The sequence below is a fragment of the Coturnix japonica genome, unplaced genomic scaffold, assembly GCF_054131305.1.
Source record: "Coturnix japonica strain WE unplaced genomic scaffold, WE-NBRP24 Scf041, whole genome shotgun sequence".
Classification (NCBI taxonomy): domain Eukaryota; kingdom Metazoa; phylum Chordata; class Aves; order Galliformes; family Phasianidae; genus Coturnix; species Coturnix japonica.
In genome coordinates this window covers 3,550,361-3,567,253 of record NW_028188944.1, presented here as the reverse complement: position 1 = coordinate 3,567,253, position 16,893 = coordinate 3,550,361, and the positions used below count along the sequence as shown (strand labels likewise).

At 47.2% G+C, this 16,893-nt stretch overlaps 3 long non-coding RNA genes across 3 annotated transcripts; all 3 read left to right on the top strand.

Annotated features, from left to right (window-relative positions):
- Positions 1 to 1,446, top strand: LOC146752823 (uncharacterized). The gene is made up of 3 exons (XR_014940413.1): positions 1 to 117; positions 658 to 800; positions 1,203 to 1,446. It is a non-coding gene; the product is annotated as an uncharacterized LOC146752823 (long non-coding RNA).
- An 8,671-nt stretch (positions 1,447 to 10,117) lies between these two features.
- On the top strand, positions 10,118 to 11,124 carry LOC146752822 (uncharacterized). The gene is made up of 3 exons (XR_014940367.1): positions 10,118 to 10,193; positions 10,285 to 10,386; positions 11,095 to 11,124. It is a non-coding gene; the product is annotated as an uncharacterized LOC146752822 (long non-coding RNA).
- Positions 11,125 to 11,136: 12 nt separating this feature from the next.
- Positions 11,137 to 13,000, top strand: LOC146752821 (uncharacterized). The gene is made up of 3 exons (XR_014940366.1): positions 11,137 to 11,238; positions 11,955 to 12,096; positions 12,282 to 13,000. It is a non-coding gene; the product is annotated as an uncharacterized LOC146752821 (long non-coding RNA).
- The last annotated feature ends 3,893 nt before the right edge of the window (positions 13,001 to 16,893 follow it).

Genomic DNA, 16,893 nt, shown 5'->3' with positions numbered 1-16,893 from the left:
AAGACTACTTCCTGAGAAAGCGAGTACATGCTTCAAGACTGACTAAAAAGAAGGATGAAACACTGCAAAAAGTTGGAGATTTTATTCAAAGCTCTCCTTCTATTATACACTCTAAAGGTTGGTGTAGAATAAGTTTTATTCCATGTTTTCTAGACATTGTAGAATGGCTTGTTTCTGCTGTAGGCTATTAATGTATGTGTTCTTAGAGAACTTGTCTGCCATGTTAAGTTGTCCTTTGATTTATGAAGTAAATGCATTTATTCGTCTCTTCAGAGATTCATTATTACATATGTGAAAACCTACAAGTATACAGAGAAAGTTGGTTCTGTCTTGTGCTTCTGTCAGCACGAAAGTTAGGCCTGTTGTTTAACTCCTGCTGAAGTTTCTGACTTCCAGCGACTTCTGAGCCATGATTGTCTTTCATACTCCATTTTAATGCGTGCTTTAAACTGCCGCACCTGAAGCTATAAACTGTTTCAGCTATAGAAGCAATAAAGAACCTCGATGAACAAATACAATTTCTGAGTATTTTCACTTAAATTTTACGTGTCATTTATAAACCAAGTTTGTTACGAAGCTTTTTTTGCATTCAGTGATTTAAAGACTCACAAAACCAGTAAGTTGATTGGTTTATGTATCAAAACAAATTTCTTCTAGCCAAGAAGCTGATGTCAGCAGTAAGTTCTCCTAAATCAAATGAACCTGAAAGTCTCGAAGAAGGAGAGACCAAGCCAAAACGATGCAAAAGGAAGTTGTATTCCACTGTCGTTTCTGGCCCTCTAGATATACCTGCTTCTTCGGTAAGCGATTATACTGTAGTCTTGGCTTAAAATAAACTACTAAGGAGTCCAAACAGACTGGAGGTTTCATCTATTTGCAGGAGGAGGTTGAAAGTACTGAGGTATTTCTTTATTCTACCAAGTCATTCTTGTTGGTCTTCCTGCTGTTCTGTTTTATTTTGTCCTCAAAGATCTCTTTGTTTGGCTGGCTTACAGTACAGGATTTTGTACATTCTCCATATTTGTTCCTTGTGATTAAGCTGCATTAAAATGATCTCGGTATCCCATAGTTTTCTGAATAAAATATAATAAGCAAATGCTATTCTGAAATCCATTTAGGGGAAGAAATATGTTTGCGTGGGTCAAGAAGAGCTTGTCAGTCTTGTGTGAAAAGATGAGTAACTTTTGAAATGTTTTCTTCAGGAATCTGAGGAACAAAAGAAGGAAAGTGATCATCTGATCATTAAGCGACGGCTGAGATCCAGAACAGCTAAAAAACCTTGAAGAAGCGTGTTTGTTCCCCTTTCTCAGGACATACTTTTATCGTATTATTAAAACTGGTTGTTAATAAACAGTAACAGTTACTCTGTTGTGTTCTTAAATTTGTATATAGGTGTACAGTGTCTCTCTGACAGTTTCAAACTGACTCCATTGAGGCTGAAATAAATACAAGCTTTCTTAAACTGGGTTTGGATTTTATTGTGGTTAAGGGTTTATTTATTTTTGTCTCGCCTCCCCTGTATAGGAACAGTATCTCTAGGACTGATTGCTATTTACCCATTGTGCAGTAATAACTGTACTTGTTCAGGATGGCCTGGCTTGCTTTTTTCACGTGACTGGTGTACTTAGCAGAACTCTGGCAGAGAGAAGAGCATGAATACACATTAATATTTATGTATACTTAATTTTTGGGCCTTTTTAAAGAATTTTCTTTGGAGAGAAGATGGTGCCAATTCCTCAGTGTGGAAGAAAGGTGCTTTCCCTCACTTGTGCAAATTCAGCTTTAACTTAATAAACTTAGAAAAATAAACCCAATACATTTGGGGGGAATTCTAATATCCCAAATACTGTTCTCCCCCTCAGTGAGCTTCGAACCTTTAGATGCTGTTGGATGAATTAGCTGAAAGGTTCTCAGCTGGCAGTATGTCCTTGTGTTGTCTCCAAGTCCAATAGTTCCTATAGATTCAATTGCTCAGGAGGTAAAAACATGGATGAAAGCCGACTTGGGTGAATATTTGAGAGTTTGATGGGAGTGAATTGCCTTAAAAGCAGCTGGTGATAGAACAATATACTGATTGTATTTAAAAAAACCCACAATCGTACTATTTGTTGCTGTGCCGATAAGCTTTCTCCTTGCTTGTAGGCTTGTGAGATCCAGGTTTGCAGAAAACAATCTGTGAAAAATCATGGGAATCATGTGGTTTTATGCTCAGCAATCTCATTAGAAACTTGAACTGACTTTTAGAAGCTTTTCTCCATGGTGTTAGCTGGACAAATCTGCATGTGGATGTCAACATGGAGGCTTTTATTGACCTGGAGTAGAAAACAGCATTCGTACCTACCAGGTGAGATGGGCAGCTACTGCACAGGTACACAGAAGAAACTGATGGAAGCATAAGTACTTGAAATCACCCTCCCTCCTATTGATTGACCTATGTATGTGAATGCCGTGCATGAATGCCTCATAGCCAGATGTCAAAATGGAACAATGCTGCCTGAAGTGGTTGGTGACAATATGGAAGACGGTTCTGATTAGCTGCAGTTTGCAAATTACTTGCAAATATTTCATATCCAGAAGACTGCAATTTATCAGCCATGCGATATTGGAGGCAAAGTCATTGCAGGGGATGGGAGTGATCTACTTGTTCCAGAAGCTGTTAATAGAGCTCTCGTTGCTACTGGGTACATCATGATATACACTTAATTACACTACTTTTCAAATGGTATTTTTATTATGAGAACAGCCTCATTGCTGCCTGCTGCTGCATGGGAAAAGTAGTTGCACACTTGGTATAATTATATGTGGTTCTCTGCTGCAAAACTGACCTTTTACAAAATGTCACATGTGGTGTTTGGTGAGTCTCAGGCTTGCCTAATTTCTGTGCATTTTCGTAAGGCACAGCAAGTGCAGAAAACAGGTTGCTTTGTTTAGGGAAAAGAAAAACCAACCACAAATGTTTAGCTGACTTGCGGAATCAAACTCTATAATCCAGAGATGGGTTGTAAAGCAGGTATGTTTATTCCAGCGTTGCGCAGCGCCGGGTGCAAGGGGGATAGCTCCTCCAAACCTGCACACCGACTTGTAAAGCCGTGATACAGAAAGCAGGCAGAAGAAACATCCTTCAAATCCAGAAGGTAAACTCCACCTATTCATTCCTTAACTGGGTTAATAAAGTGCATGGATTTGCCACCACTGAGTGTATGCATTCAACAATTCTATTACTTGCCTTCAAGTGTTGTACCAAACTACAGCACTTGCTATCAAAAATTTTTGCAAAATTGGAGTCCAAACTCCAGAAAGTCTTCTATCCTTCTACAGTTATGTATCCTTATTGGGGACCACTTTACCCTGACTGGGCAATCTCTTGCTTTAACTTCTATTCAGGGCTTCATGTTTGGCCCTGATGCCCACACCCCTAAGTGCATCATGTTTGATATTGCTGACTCCTGGGGTACAACATTGTTTTTCCCCATTTGTGCTAATGTCAGACTTACAGTTTTTAAACAGTCAATATTGTTGGACCTTTAGCTCCAGTTTTATTAAATTTCTTGCCAGAGCAACCTGGCAGGTACAAGAATTTCTGTATTCCTACTTAGTTTATATTTAATTAATCCAAAAAAAACGTAAACCTTTTCTTGTTGGGCAGTAGCTTCTATTACTGTTACAAAACCATCTATGAGTAGTAAGAAGCACCCATATCCACCAGAAAATAAATCTCTTTATCCTGCTTCCCTAGATGCAATTTCCCGTTGCAGTTTGCACACTGCTTTCCTTTCAGTGGGGCGGAGCCCTCCCTGGGCACTTCAAGCCCCCACTCCCCCACCTCTCCCTGCGGGGATCTCTGGGTCCTACGGCCCTATTCTGGCACCACAACAGTAACAGCTGTTATTATCACCAATTCCCTTACTATCTGTTTGTCAATCAGTTTTGTTTTGTTTTCGTATCGTTCACCTCTTTTCAGTCCTGACATCCCTGTTATACCTTGCCAGTCCTTACTCCTCCAACCTGTGTCTGTCCCAAACTCTCTCACTTTCCAAACTCTCATCATTACAAAAACTACTAACATCCTATTTCAGTTTCACCTCCTTCTCTCCAGGTGTCCAGTGCTAACACTGGGATTTCAGGTTTCCTACATCTCTGCACATGAAGGCTATTCTCACTTCCATTGCCCCCTCCTCCCCACCTCCCCCCTTTGCTGCTTACAGCAACAGTCTCTGTACCCGGCTCTCTCTCACTCCAAGAGTTCTTGCAAGGGGGGGGAAACAGTACAGGGGGTTGCTCTCATACCAGCACACATAAACTCACTTTCTCTTTAACCCTTTTTCCTTTGTACACAATTTCATTATTTGTACCTTCAGTTACACTTTGACACACCCTCAATTATACTTCTGTATACCAATAGCAATTACACTTTCTTATACCATCAAAGCAGTTTGTCCCATTCCCTTCAAAACCCACAGATCAAACAGTACAATTTTTCAGTTTCCACAAACACCCTTAATACCATATAACTTTCCCTTAGCAATCCATATCATTCAGTTCCTTGGGCTGTTCCACCCTTATCTTTATGGCCTTATTTCATGTTTTTCTTGATTCCCAATTTCATCTTTATCCCCTAGTTTTAATACAGTATTCTCAAAAAGTGGTACTGTCATCCCGGTTCTCTCTACCCCTGTTATCTTTAAGGCCTCATTTGTTAATTTGAGTCCTGACACCTTACGGGCCAGTGATGAACGAGCTGTCCCAGTATCAACTAAAACCACAACTTCTTCCCCCTCAGGTCCCACTTTTATATTTACCAGGGGGTCCTGATGGGACCAAAGTTTTGAAAGCCCCAGAAATTGATCTAATTGTTCTGCTACTCTTATAGAATCTTCAATTAAAGATTTCATTTCCTTCTTAAAATTTCTAATTTCTCCACTAGTGAGTGGGGAGTTTACATAGCATATTTGTCCTTGTCCCAATGGGACCTCCCATAAGGGGTACACTGAGGTGCTGGTACAGCTAGTGTCTGGGAAAGGAGAAATTTTTATGTCCCTTTTACATTGTTTTAATTCTCTCCTGAGCCCAGCATGCCCCTCTTTTCTGTGAAATGTCCCTGTGTGCTTTACCATTTCCTCTTACTGGGGCAGTGCCTGTCTCCCTTTGTGCTACATTGGGGTTATATGGGGGGGAGATTCTCAGGAGGGTCCCATTGATTAGTTCCTTTTTCTAATTCCTCTCCTTCCTGGTCCGGGCCTTTTTCTTTTTACTAATAACAGGCTGATTTCTTGTATCCAACAGGCAGCATATTCTGATTCCTCCTTTGAAAAGGGGTTTTGTTCTTTACATATAAATTCGAGATCTGACAAACCCAACCTTCATCAGATCCATATTTTGGCCAAATATTGATTTTCCCTGTAGTGGATCTCTAGGCCATATCTAACACAATATTTAAACATCTTTTCCTTATCCTTTTTCCTGGTTTTGGGATCATTTTAACCCATCCTCCAACTTATATACTAACCACCAATGATTACATTATTTGATGAGGGTGTTCTTGCTTAGAGTCCCTCCCGGTTCCCCAGCAATATCCCTCTGATATGCCAATATACATCCTAAGAGATTTTCTTAGGTATCTCTTTCCCTTATGTTCCTACACACACGAGGACGGGGAGCAATGGTTCAAAAACAAATTTTGTAAAGTTAACATGTTAAAGCGGAGGTAACACAACCCTATTGTTTCTCTAATCTGGATCATTATCACATTTAAACCGCAGTATTTTCTACAACAAAAGCAACAGGGTCTCGATACTAATTGTGGTTTGCCTTTTGTGGGCTTTTACCCCGCAGGATCATCTGCTTCTGTCTTTAGTGAAAGGAATCTCCCTCAGCAATAGCAATCCCAGACCCTGGAGGTTGATGAGAGAGTCCGGGGAATGGGAGATTTCCCTTTAGTCGGGGAAGAGGTGGTCTGTGAGTGCCTAGGAAACATTAAGGTCCATAAATCCATGGGACCTGATGGGGTGCATCCGCGGGTGCTGAGAGAGCTGGCGGAGGTCGTTGCTGAGCCGCTCTCTGTAATCTATCAGAGGTCTTGGAGAACTGGGGAGGTGCCTGAAGACTGGAGGACGGCCAGTGTCAGTCCAGTCTTCAAAAAGGGCAAGAAGGAAGACCCGGGTAATTATAGGCCGGTCAGCCTCACCTTTGTCCCAGGGAAGGTGATTGAACAGCTTGTTCTGGATGCCATCTCCAGACAACTGGGTGATAAGGAGGTTCTCAGCAGTCCTCAGCATGGGTTCACCAAGGGGAGGTCATGCTCGACCAACCTGGTGGCCTTTTATGAAGATGTCACTAGCTGGGTGGACAGGGGGCGGGGCGGTAGATGTAGTCTACCTTGATTTCAGTAAGGCTTTTGATACTGTCCCCCATGACATCCTTATAACAAAGCTGAGGAAGTATGGGATAGAAGAGCGGACAGTGAAGTGGGTCGAGAATTGGCTGACTGGCAGAGTGCAGAGGGTTGTCGTTGGCGGTGCAGTGTCTGGCTGGAGGCCTGTAACTAGCAGCGTCCCCCTGGGGTCTGTGCTGGGTCTGGTCTTGTTCAACATCTTCATCAACGACCTTGATGAGGGGATAGTGACCACCCTCAGCAAGTTTGCTGATGACACGAAGTTGGGAGGATTGGCTGACGCGCCTGAAGGCTGTGCTGCCATTCAGCGAGACTTGGACAGGCTGGAGAGCTGGGCAGTAAGAAACCGGATGAGGTTTAACAAAAGCAAGTGTAGAGTCTTGCACCTGGGTAGAAATAATTGCATGCACCAGTACAGGCTGGGGGAAGAGCTGCTGGAGAGGAGCTCTGCAGAGAGGGACCTGGGCGTCCTGGTGGATGACAGATTGGCCATGAGCCAGCAGTGTGCCCTTGTAGCCAAAAAAGCCAATGGCATCCTGGGGTGTATTAAAAAGAGCGTGTCCAGCAGGTCAAAGGAGGTGATCCTCCCCCTCTACTCTGCCCTGGTGAGGCCTCATCTGGAATATTGTGTCCAGTTCTGGGCTCCCCAGTACAAAAAAGACAGGGATCTCTTGGAAAGAGTCCAGCGGAGGGCCACTAAGATGGTGAAGGGCCTGGAGCATCTCCCCTATGAGGAGAGACTTAGGGAACTGGGTCTGTTTAGCCTTGAAAAAAGAAGGCTGAGAGGTAACTTGATCCAGGTCTATAAATATTTGAGTTGTGGGAGCCATAGTGGTGAGGCTGGTCTCTTTTCAGTAGTGCGTGGGGATAGGACTAGGGGTAATGAGATGAAAGTACAGCATAGGAAGTTCCACACGAATGTGTACAAGAACTTCTTTACAGTGAGGGTGACAGAGCACTGGAACAGGCTGCCCAGGGAGGTGGTGGAGTCTCCTTCTCTGGAGATATTTAAGACCCGCCTGGACGCCGAGCTGTGCAACATGGTGTAGGGAGCCTGCTTTGGCAGGGGGGTTGGACTCGATGATCTCTAGAGGTCCCTTCCAACCCCTACAATTCTGTGATTCTGTGATTCTGTGATTCTGTGAAGTCACCTCACCACCCAGGCAGGACCGCTGAAATCAGTGGGGTGCACCTCTCCTGTCCAGGAACCCGAAAGAGGTGATAATAATCCCAGGCCAGCAATTGTAGTATTGATATGATGATTTTATTCAAAGTCTTTGTTAAACAAAGAGGGAAGGAAGGGAGGGGGTGCTCTGGGGGGGAATGGGAGGGGTGGAGGAGGGTTGATGTCAGACTGTGAAATCAATTTTTTTAATCTTAATTCTGCTTCAGAAACAACATCTGATTCCCACGCTCTCTGCTTGGTATTTTGTCTTTTGATGCAAACACATAAGCCCCGTTGGTGCCTGGTTCAGCAGTTCAGCTTCCTTTGCGCCCTTTGCCTGGTTGTAGGGAAGGTGGCAGGCTCTGATTCAATGAGGGTGTTGTATGGACACAGTATTTATCGCCATGTATCCAAAGGTGCAACAGTTTCTGGAAACCCAGGTGGGATCCTATAGGTGATGGTTCTCTCGCCACCAAGCATCCAGTTGCCAGCAGTGGGTGAGTTCACTGGGACTTTGGGGATGGGAGGTGCCAACTAGCAAGCCTTCAATATCTGCTACTAAAATCAGACTTGGAAGCACGTTACACGTGGGAAATACACTTGGTGCAGGAAAGGGGATTTCCTTAGCCATCAAAAAAAGATGAAACTGCAGATCTATCAACAAAAATATAAGCACGTGACACTTGACTTGGCGGGTCTGTGGGAAGGTCAGCTTCTCCGTGTTTGTATTTCAGCCATCATCCTCCACACTGGAGAGGATTTATCCGCTTGGCTTGCTTAATTGCAGCACGTTTCACACGCGTGGATAACCTGTGCATATTGCGTCACTACCCCTGTGGCCTGAGGTGTTGCACCAGGCTTGAAATAAATAATGCCTTCTTGGGGTTGTTGAAGCTCTGCAAAAGTTTGCCAAGCAAAGTTGTGGATGCTCCATCCCTGGAGGTGTTCAAGGCCAGGCTGGATGGAGCTCTGGGCAGCAAGACTCTGTGGGTGGCATCTCTGCCCGAGGCAGTGGGGCTGGGGTTCTGAGTTCTTCACTGTCCCTTGCAAGCCAAGCCATTCTATGATTCTGCATTTCTATGATGTAAGCACCAGCCCCACACAGCCCTGGTGCAGTGCATCACAAGAGCAGCAGCCTGCGGGGAGCCACCACCCGGAATCACAGAGATGTGAGGTCACAATGACCCATCCTATGACTGCGCTGAGCTGCGTCATGAGCTCACAAGGCCTGGCTGCAGGCTTGGCTCAGTGCGACACTCACTGTGGCTGCAGCGGTGGTGTTGGAAGCGTGGTGCAAGTGTGGGGGCGGCCATGGACCCTGCCCGCCTTGTCCTCTTCCTCCTATTGGTGGCCATGAGTTTTCAGGAGAGCTGTGCTGCTCCGTGGCGAGCACGGGGAGCAGGTGAGTGGGTAGAGATGGGACCCAAACTGAGCAGTGCTGGGAGCAAGAAGTCAGGCTGTGTCCCCACGGCCCTGTAGTACACTTGCCTGGGGTCTGCCTTCCATGGGGGTGTTGCTGGGTAGGGGGTGATGGGCAGCACTGCAGGAGCCGGGCAAGAGCCCGTGGCTGCGCTGCTCCCCAGGGCTGGCTCCAGCCATACCAGGCTGTAGCTCTGCTAATTGCTGGCTGCAGCACAGCCTTCGTCCTGGGAGATGCCCGGGGAGAGTTCAGAAGAGGCGTGCTGGGCGTGCATGAGCATTTCTGCTTCAGGCTCATGGCACTCCCCAGTTTCCAAGCCAGAGCCCCAGTCCACAGCCCAGGGGAAGAGACAGGTGTGCTTTCCTCCAGTGCCTCAGTGTGACCTTGCTGTCCATCAGAGGCCTCCCAGTAAGAAAGCCCTGGGGGGCTGCATCTTCTTCCACGTAATCTGTGAGAGATGTGGCACGTGGCCCGGAGAGAGCACTGCATACGCTGCCAGGTGCCAGCCTACGGGTCATCCCGTCCACCCTGCAACTTTGGAAATCATGACCTGAGTTATTCTCCACATCCAGTTACTGAGGGAGAAGGAGATCACACCATATAGTGCATATAGTGGGAACTTCTCTCATCTGTTCTTGATTCTAGATGATGAGCTTCGTGCTCCCTTTCCGGATGCTCCTTTGGATCCGGACTTCATGCCTGTGCCTGGGGGACAACCCAGGGGTAAGTTGTGAGTGTCTGTTTCCTTGGAGGCTGAAACGTTCATGCTCTCATGGTTTACCTGGGTGCAATTTTACTGGAGATCCTCTCCAGGTCTTCCAAGCCTGTTTGTGCCCGGAAGGGTTTGCACAGATGAGCCATGAGTATTTTTTCTCTCGGAGAGCTGCAACATTTCAGTGGGAAGGTTACCGCTGCCCCTCTGCAGCTGAGGGAGCCCAGACCTTTGTATTCGGGCTGTGGCATTCCCCAACCACCGCCAGACCCTACAGGTCACTCAGGGAAAAGGAGGCCCCCACATGTGCCTGAAGCTCTCCTCACCTGTGTCTGATCACACTTGTGTCTGCAGGCCCTGTCCCCTGTACGCTCTGCTACTTAGTTGATGCTGTAGTGTGTGACTAAAACTTTTCATGGGTCTTTGGTTGCAGAAGTGCCCCCAGTGTGGGCCTTGCCCGGTCATCGGTTTCCTCCTGTGCTGGAGCCCAGCTGGAATCCCAGCAGTGAGTACTCTGTCTTCATTGACTTGGCTGACTCGCCGCTGATCTTCAGATCTTCATGCACATGATATTTAACTTCATACATTCTGTTAAGGTCCAGAAAGAGAAGAGGATGAATCCAATCGAGGAAAATACTCTCAGGGCTCATCCCGTCTCCTGAAGCGACTGCTGAAGGAAATGGAGAAGGCAGAGCGTGGTGGGTATACTTCAGTCTGTTCACTGTGGGACCTGGGAAGCTGAGGTGTGATATACAGGTGTGGGCAGGCTGTAGCCTGCACAGCAGGAAGGGATGGGTCAGAGCCGTGCTGCAGCTGTGTTCTGTGTATCACCTTGCAGGTGCTGTCAAGCACCAGAGCTGGTCTGCTGCCAGATGGTCTGCATCCAGCCAAGACCCAGAGGCAGCTGCTACCCCAGCACAACCATTACTTGTCAGAGCTGCTTTGTGCAGTCGTTGGCACTCAGATGGCAGCAAGTGGCAAAGTGGCAAGCACTGTGCTTCTGTTCATCCAAAGCCCTCCGTGCAGCTGAGCAAGTTCAAGGCAGGAGGAGCATCCCGAGCAGGGTTGGCTGCCTTTGCTAATGCTGGAAATGAGGTGGAGATGCTGATTTTGAAGGCTTGAACTGTGTGTTAGATCTTGGATTTCAGCCTGCAGCTACCTGGCTGTGACGGGCTGGTGACAGCACAGAATGTGAGGGCCTTGCACAGGAGCTGATTCCTCAAGAGGTGTGAGGGAGTCAGCATTGTCCAATAGCTGGGAGGGCCCAAATGCCCTTGGGTAACAGAGGGGCTCACAGTGTACTTGGGGGGGGGCCTGGACATTACCTGAGTTCGGGATTGGAGAAGCTCAGTTTTTGATGAGGGCACGTGACATCCCAATCCTACTGCCCTGCTTTCTTTCTAAAGGAACGGACCAACAAAGTGAGAGGGATGCACTGCAGGAAGGTGGATATCCCACACTGCCAGTCCCGGATGCGCTGCAGGAAGGCGGATATCCCACACTGCCCGTCCCGGACAGAGGAATGCAGGCAGCACCAACCGGCATGCCAGGTAATTTCTGTCCTATGATCATACGGTGTCACGAACCAGAGTCACTGCGTGCCTGCAGGCTCTTGCTGCCAGCTCTTTCACACCAGGTCAGCAGCCAGACCTGAGCGTGTGAGCATAGAGCACATGTAAAAGAAGCCAGGGGTGGCTCTCTGAAAATGGCTGGCCTTCGTGGGGTGTGGAGAGTTGTTCCAGCAATGTGCCAGGGAAGGTACTTGCAGACCTCTGTGACCCTGCTCAGCTCCCACCGCTCCCAGATCGCAGAGTTTGCCCTTTTGGAACGAAGCCACCTGAGGGTGATGAGCAGGGTCTTGTGTGGTAGGAGCCTGCAGGAGTGTTTCTCCCCTGGGCTGGCTCTGGCTGTGCCCTGTGCTGGCTGAAGCCTGACCTTCAGCCTGGGGGGCGTCCCACAGGGGGAGCTCAGGACACGCATGCTGGGAAAAGCGTGAGGGATTCTGCTCTGTAGCTCTCCCCACGGACCAAGCCCAGACCCCAGAGTACAGCCCCAGCTCTCGGCCCAGAGGAGGACACGGGTAGTGCCTGTGCAGCCTCTCCATACCCAACGAGAGGTGGAAGCAATCCTTCTTGTCCTCCGGTGCTTCGGCACCAGAGACGGAGGCACCCACTGACAAAATGACCTCTTGGGTCCATGAAGCACACTGAGAGATTATCTGTAGCGCAGCTGAAGGTAACGTGGGACATTGTCTCATTTCTTCCAGGGATGAACACAGGCAAAAGCACAGAGGATGCTGCTCACACATCTGTGCGGAAGCGCCGCATTCCGGTGACGGTCTCAGCGATGCTGCTGCCTGCGCTGGTGCTGGCCGTTGGTGTTGTGATATGGGTGCTCAAAGACTACCTGTGAGTTGGCCTTTCCCCAGAACACCTTATTGCTGCATTTGGCAATGAAGCATTTGTGGTGCCAGGATCCTGGATGGCCAAATCAGCCGCTGGCAGTACACTGCCAGGACTTAGGTTGCAAAGTCTTTCAAGTTTCCCCTTATTTCCTGTCACTGAGTAGTGCTTTCTGAAACTCATTCTCACAGAGCGCGCAAGAGGGAAAAGAGAGCAGCAGAAGCAGCAGATGGAGCTGGGGAAGGCAACGAGACAGACTCTGACCCAGTCAAACAAGAATCTCCGTAATAGCTCCAGTCCGTTCCATTCTGCCATTGAAGAGGCCCGAAGTCTTCAAGGTCATCTGGAAGACCAGGAGCTTGAACTGAAAGCCATGAAAGAGATCCTTGGGAACAGTCCTGAGTGCTGCCTTCTGTCAGAGGATGGCCCTGAATGTGAGAGCAGAGCTTTTGTCCTTCATCCTGCATACTCCAGGACAGGTATCACCAGCAGTTTGAAGATTCTTAGCTCGACACAGCTACATTCCTGTTGAGGGTCCTAATGAGGACCCAGAAAACGAGCTTCCTCTGACTGCTGGACAAAACGTAATGTCTTTGGAGATGTGGGTGAGAATGGCTGGTTTCAGGGAGAGCTGACAGATGGCACAAGAGGACTGGTCCCTTCCAATTTGGTTGCGGAGCTTTCAGTTGATGAACTGGATACACCTGGAGATCCTGTCAGAATTCCTGCACTGCTCCATCTGCAAGACTACCATTGCTCCACTCAATGGAACAACTCGATGTTGAGCAGAATGTGGTTGAGCTCCTTCGGGAACTCTCTGAGGCGACTGACAGCGGAACTGCATAGCTTTATTGTATATTAAAAATAACCAAACAACTGTCCCCTCCCTCTCCCTTCCCCTTGCACCCCTCCACCCCCCCCCCCCCCCCCCCCCCAAAAAAAAAAAAAAAGACAAAAAAACCAAAAATAAACCCTAAAAAACCAACGAAAATCAACCCACCCCCAATAAAACAAAAAACCAAAACCAATTAAAATCTCAACGCTGTTCTTTTTCTGGGATACACTGAGGTGACGCTTCTTCTAGCTTAGACTTTGCAATGAGTTTGTGTCACGGAGTTCTCTCTAGAGCTCACTCGGTGACAGTGGGAACAAACCCAGGGAGAGAAGGAACAAAGAACCTCCCCTCTCTAACAGCGTGGTGCGGCGCGGCCGAGAGGGGAAGGGAAGGGAGATTGTGAATGGGTCTAGGAGGGAAAAAATGAAAAAAAACCAACGATCCGAGAATGAACAGCAGTTTAACGAACCCAGTGACACTAAACAACAACGATGTTGCAGAACGGCGGGAGAAAAGCAGACGACCACACCTGTCATTGACATATGATCAGCGAATCTCATTTATTCCTTGGCTGCGTGTACCTTTATAATACGGATAATTAGCTCATACATATTGCAAAAGTGGAGCTCATCATTGGTTCCCAATTACATACCATCCCCGAGTATCTTAACAGCTTGTTGTTATCATCCTGAAAGCTACTCCCTTGCTGAGTTCCCAGAACCATGGCTAGTTTCTCACCATCCCAGGGCATCCTGATGTTCTCACTGTCCTTGCAGGTGCTTGATTAACCGCACCGTGTTTACGACCCTTCTCAGCTAACTAGCTGTAAAAAACACTCTCTACAGGACCCCACAGATTACCTTCAGAATTCAACAGTTAGTTCTGTTTCCTTTCGGAGTGCATAACAACCTGAGCAAATGAATTGAATGACGTGGCTTGTTAGTCTGGTACAAACTCTGCTGTACACTGGAACTTGGTCCATTTGTAAGCAGGACTTCGTCCATCTCTGCAGGACAGCAGAAAACCCTTTGTGCTAATCATGATGCCAAGAAGCAGAATGCAGCAAATGGCAGATGATCCAACTGCTTCAGGTGTTCATTTCCTTAAAACTGCGAATAATTTTGGACTGAGAGTTTGTAAGCAGAACGGAGCTCTTAAAGCTGTCAGAGATTATTCCTGCACTGTTCAATTTTATCTGCATAACATACACAGGATCTCAGAACTGCGTTGCTTGAACTGGTGGAACTTGTTGAAGTGAACTGGGATGAGCAAGTTTTAGAACTTAGTCAGAGTGCTGTAAAAAATGGATAATCTCATGAGTATTAAGGTACAGGCTTGCTATTTCTGCACTGAATTTGTTTTTATTTTACATGGCTGTGATCTGAAAGTTGCTTGAAACGCAGGCACCTAGGCACTGTTGTGTAACTGAATTTCACACATGATAGGTCCTGAAATATCCTGGAATCTAAAACTCTGACTTGTTTTAAGTCTGCTGCTTGAGTCAAATCAGGGTCATAGTGTCTGTGTGCAGTGTTTCTTTCCCTGTAATGCTCCACATCATTTCATTTTGGGAATATAGAAGGAAATGGACTATGTGCCATAACTGTTGTTAGAACAAACTATGCCTGGTGTGATCTTATGCATAGGTTCTGTAACTGCTCTTCACAGCTCAGGTGTTTGACCTTCTTTTTGGTGAAGTGATGAAATACTGCTGGTTTCTATTTGTGCTTCTAGGCACCTTGAAGCTCTTAGGAATAGAACAACTGTCTCCAGTTCTTTTCAATGATATCAGTAACAGCTCGAGTGCTGCTGCCCACTAGGTAGACCCAAAGAAGCAGATTACAGTGAAACAACACACGAGCTGGACCTGCATGAGGATCACTTTCAAGACAGTGGCTCTGTTGCTTGAAGCCTATTTGCTTCTTCCTGACGCCACTCTATTACCAAGTATCAACAGCCTCTTTCATGATTCAACTTGCAAATGTTTGACACTAACCCTTGTGTTTCTATGCCTTCCTAGGTGATTTGAGCCCTTGTCAACCCCAAAGATCCAAACCAAGTAGTGATGTGCAGTGTGTTTCCATCAATGGAGAGTTCTTATTAAGCACGAATCGCTGCAATTCGGATGACAGCCTTCCACATGGTAACAGTGATGGACACAAGGGGCTCATCCACATTCATGCTCTCATATCTCCTGGCTCTGCTGAAGATGCTGACCTGAGCCTGCCAGACACAGCAGTCACCTGCCTGGATTGTGACCCAGCGCCTTTGCAGTGCTGCCCATCCCAAGCACAGCCCGAGTGCCCCAGCAGCAGCACCACCATGCAGGAGCAGGTCAGCATCAGTGAGGTGAAGCTGAGCATCTTAGATGGGGACTTAGAGTCAGGCTGCCAGTCCCAGGCACCAGGCAGCAGCACAAGCTCTGAGCCACTCTCATCTTGACAAGAGGAGTCCCATCTTCACCCTTGACCTCTCAAGCCCTCCTGTCTTTTATTGAATAAAGTCACTCATGCTCAATCATCGTCTTGACTGCATTCCAAGTCTTCATTCACAGGAATTGGGATGAATGCAACAAACAGCAAGGCAGCTCAGCTTGCAACACTCTGGCTGTGGGGTTCGTGCAGGCAGAGCTCTGGGTTCCCATTTTGCCTGGCTTTGGGATGTCTGCAGCAAGATCTCTACCATTTTGTATGGGAGCAAATAATCTCTAGCATCCAGGCTGCTGCTCATGATAATCCCAGTCTTCCTGGCTGTCACTTTGTGATACCTTTCAAAGCCTTTTGATACTCTTTGATGCCTTGGCTGCTCCCTAACACCTCTGTCCTCCTGCCATGTTGACTCACGTCTCCCACTTTTAAGCTGGCTTTGCAGATCATCTCCAGCCCTGTCATCATCACGCTGCAGCAGGAGGTGCTCACCTGGCCCAATGTCTGGCAGTACTGCTTGTTCTGCAGATGAGCAGCTGCCTCCTCATCTCTTCAGCTACAGTAGTTTTTCTCAGGGCAGTTAGATGCAGTCATGCTCCTCTGGATTTGGTGTGTTAAATCCATGCTGCATGGCAGCAGTCAGTGCAATACAAAGGTGCTCTGTGTGCCACAGCATTTCTGCAGGGGCTGCCAAATGTAGAAGCACAACACAGCACCATCCTTTTGACAGTAATGTCTGTGAGTGTTAGACATGTGAGCACTGCATCATCCCCAGCGTGTCAGTGCTTTTCCACACCAACCTGACTCTCACACTCTGCACTGAATGTAACTCTGCTCTTGTGGAGACAAATGATTTCTGTCACATCCTCCATCCCTGCAACCATTTGCCGGTAGGCAGCTCTTGCAGAAGAATCAAGCAGCAGAACCTTTTGCTCACCCTACAGCATGCAAATGCTATGAAAGCAGAAATAACCTGGCGTGCTCTGGGTCTGCAAGGCTGCACAGATGAGAGAGGTAGATTGTGGTTTTGCAGTGGAAGTTTCCAGTATTTTCAGTACATAGTGTAGGCCCTAACTGAATGTATAACCCTCTTGTAAAACAGCTGTATAAGTAGTTTTTGCACCAAGAAAGTTGCTGAACAGAGTTAAGTTCAGACTGGGGGCATTCTGACATGGGGAGAATTGAGACAAGCACAAGAGAAATACACAGGGTGGGTAGAGCCCAGCACAGGACAGAATGAATGTACTGACTTTTGGAAACATTGCCCTTCTCTGTCCGCAGAAAAGTACAAGGCAGACCTAAAAACAAGAGGTTGGTAATTGACCTTATATGGAAATGAATCCTAGCAACAGTCTCGAGGAGTCTGTGAGCCTGAGATGCTCAACCAATGAAAGCCATGAGAGCATCACCTGCAGTGGGTTTAGGGCACAGAACAGAATTGATTTCACTGACTGGTGTGCAGTTTCTCCCTTGCCAATAGGGGATGTGCGCGCAGTATTGCAATAATGAATAAGCACTGCTGCTATCGCTGCCATCTTTGCC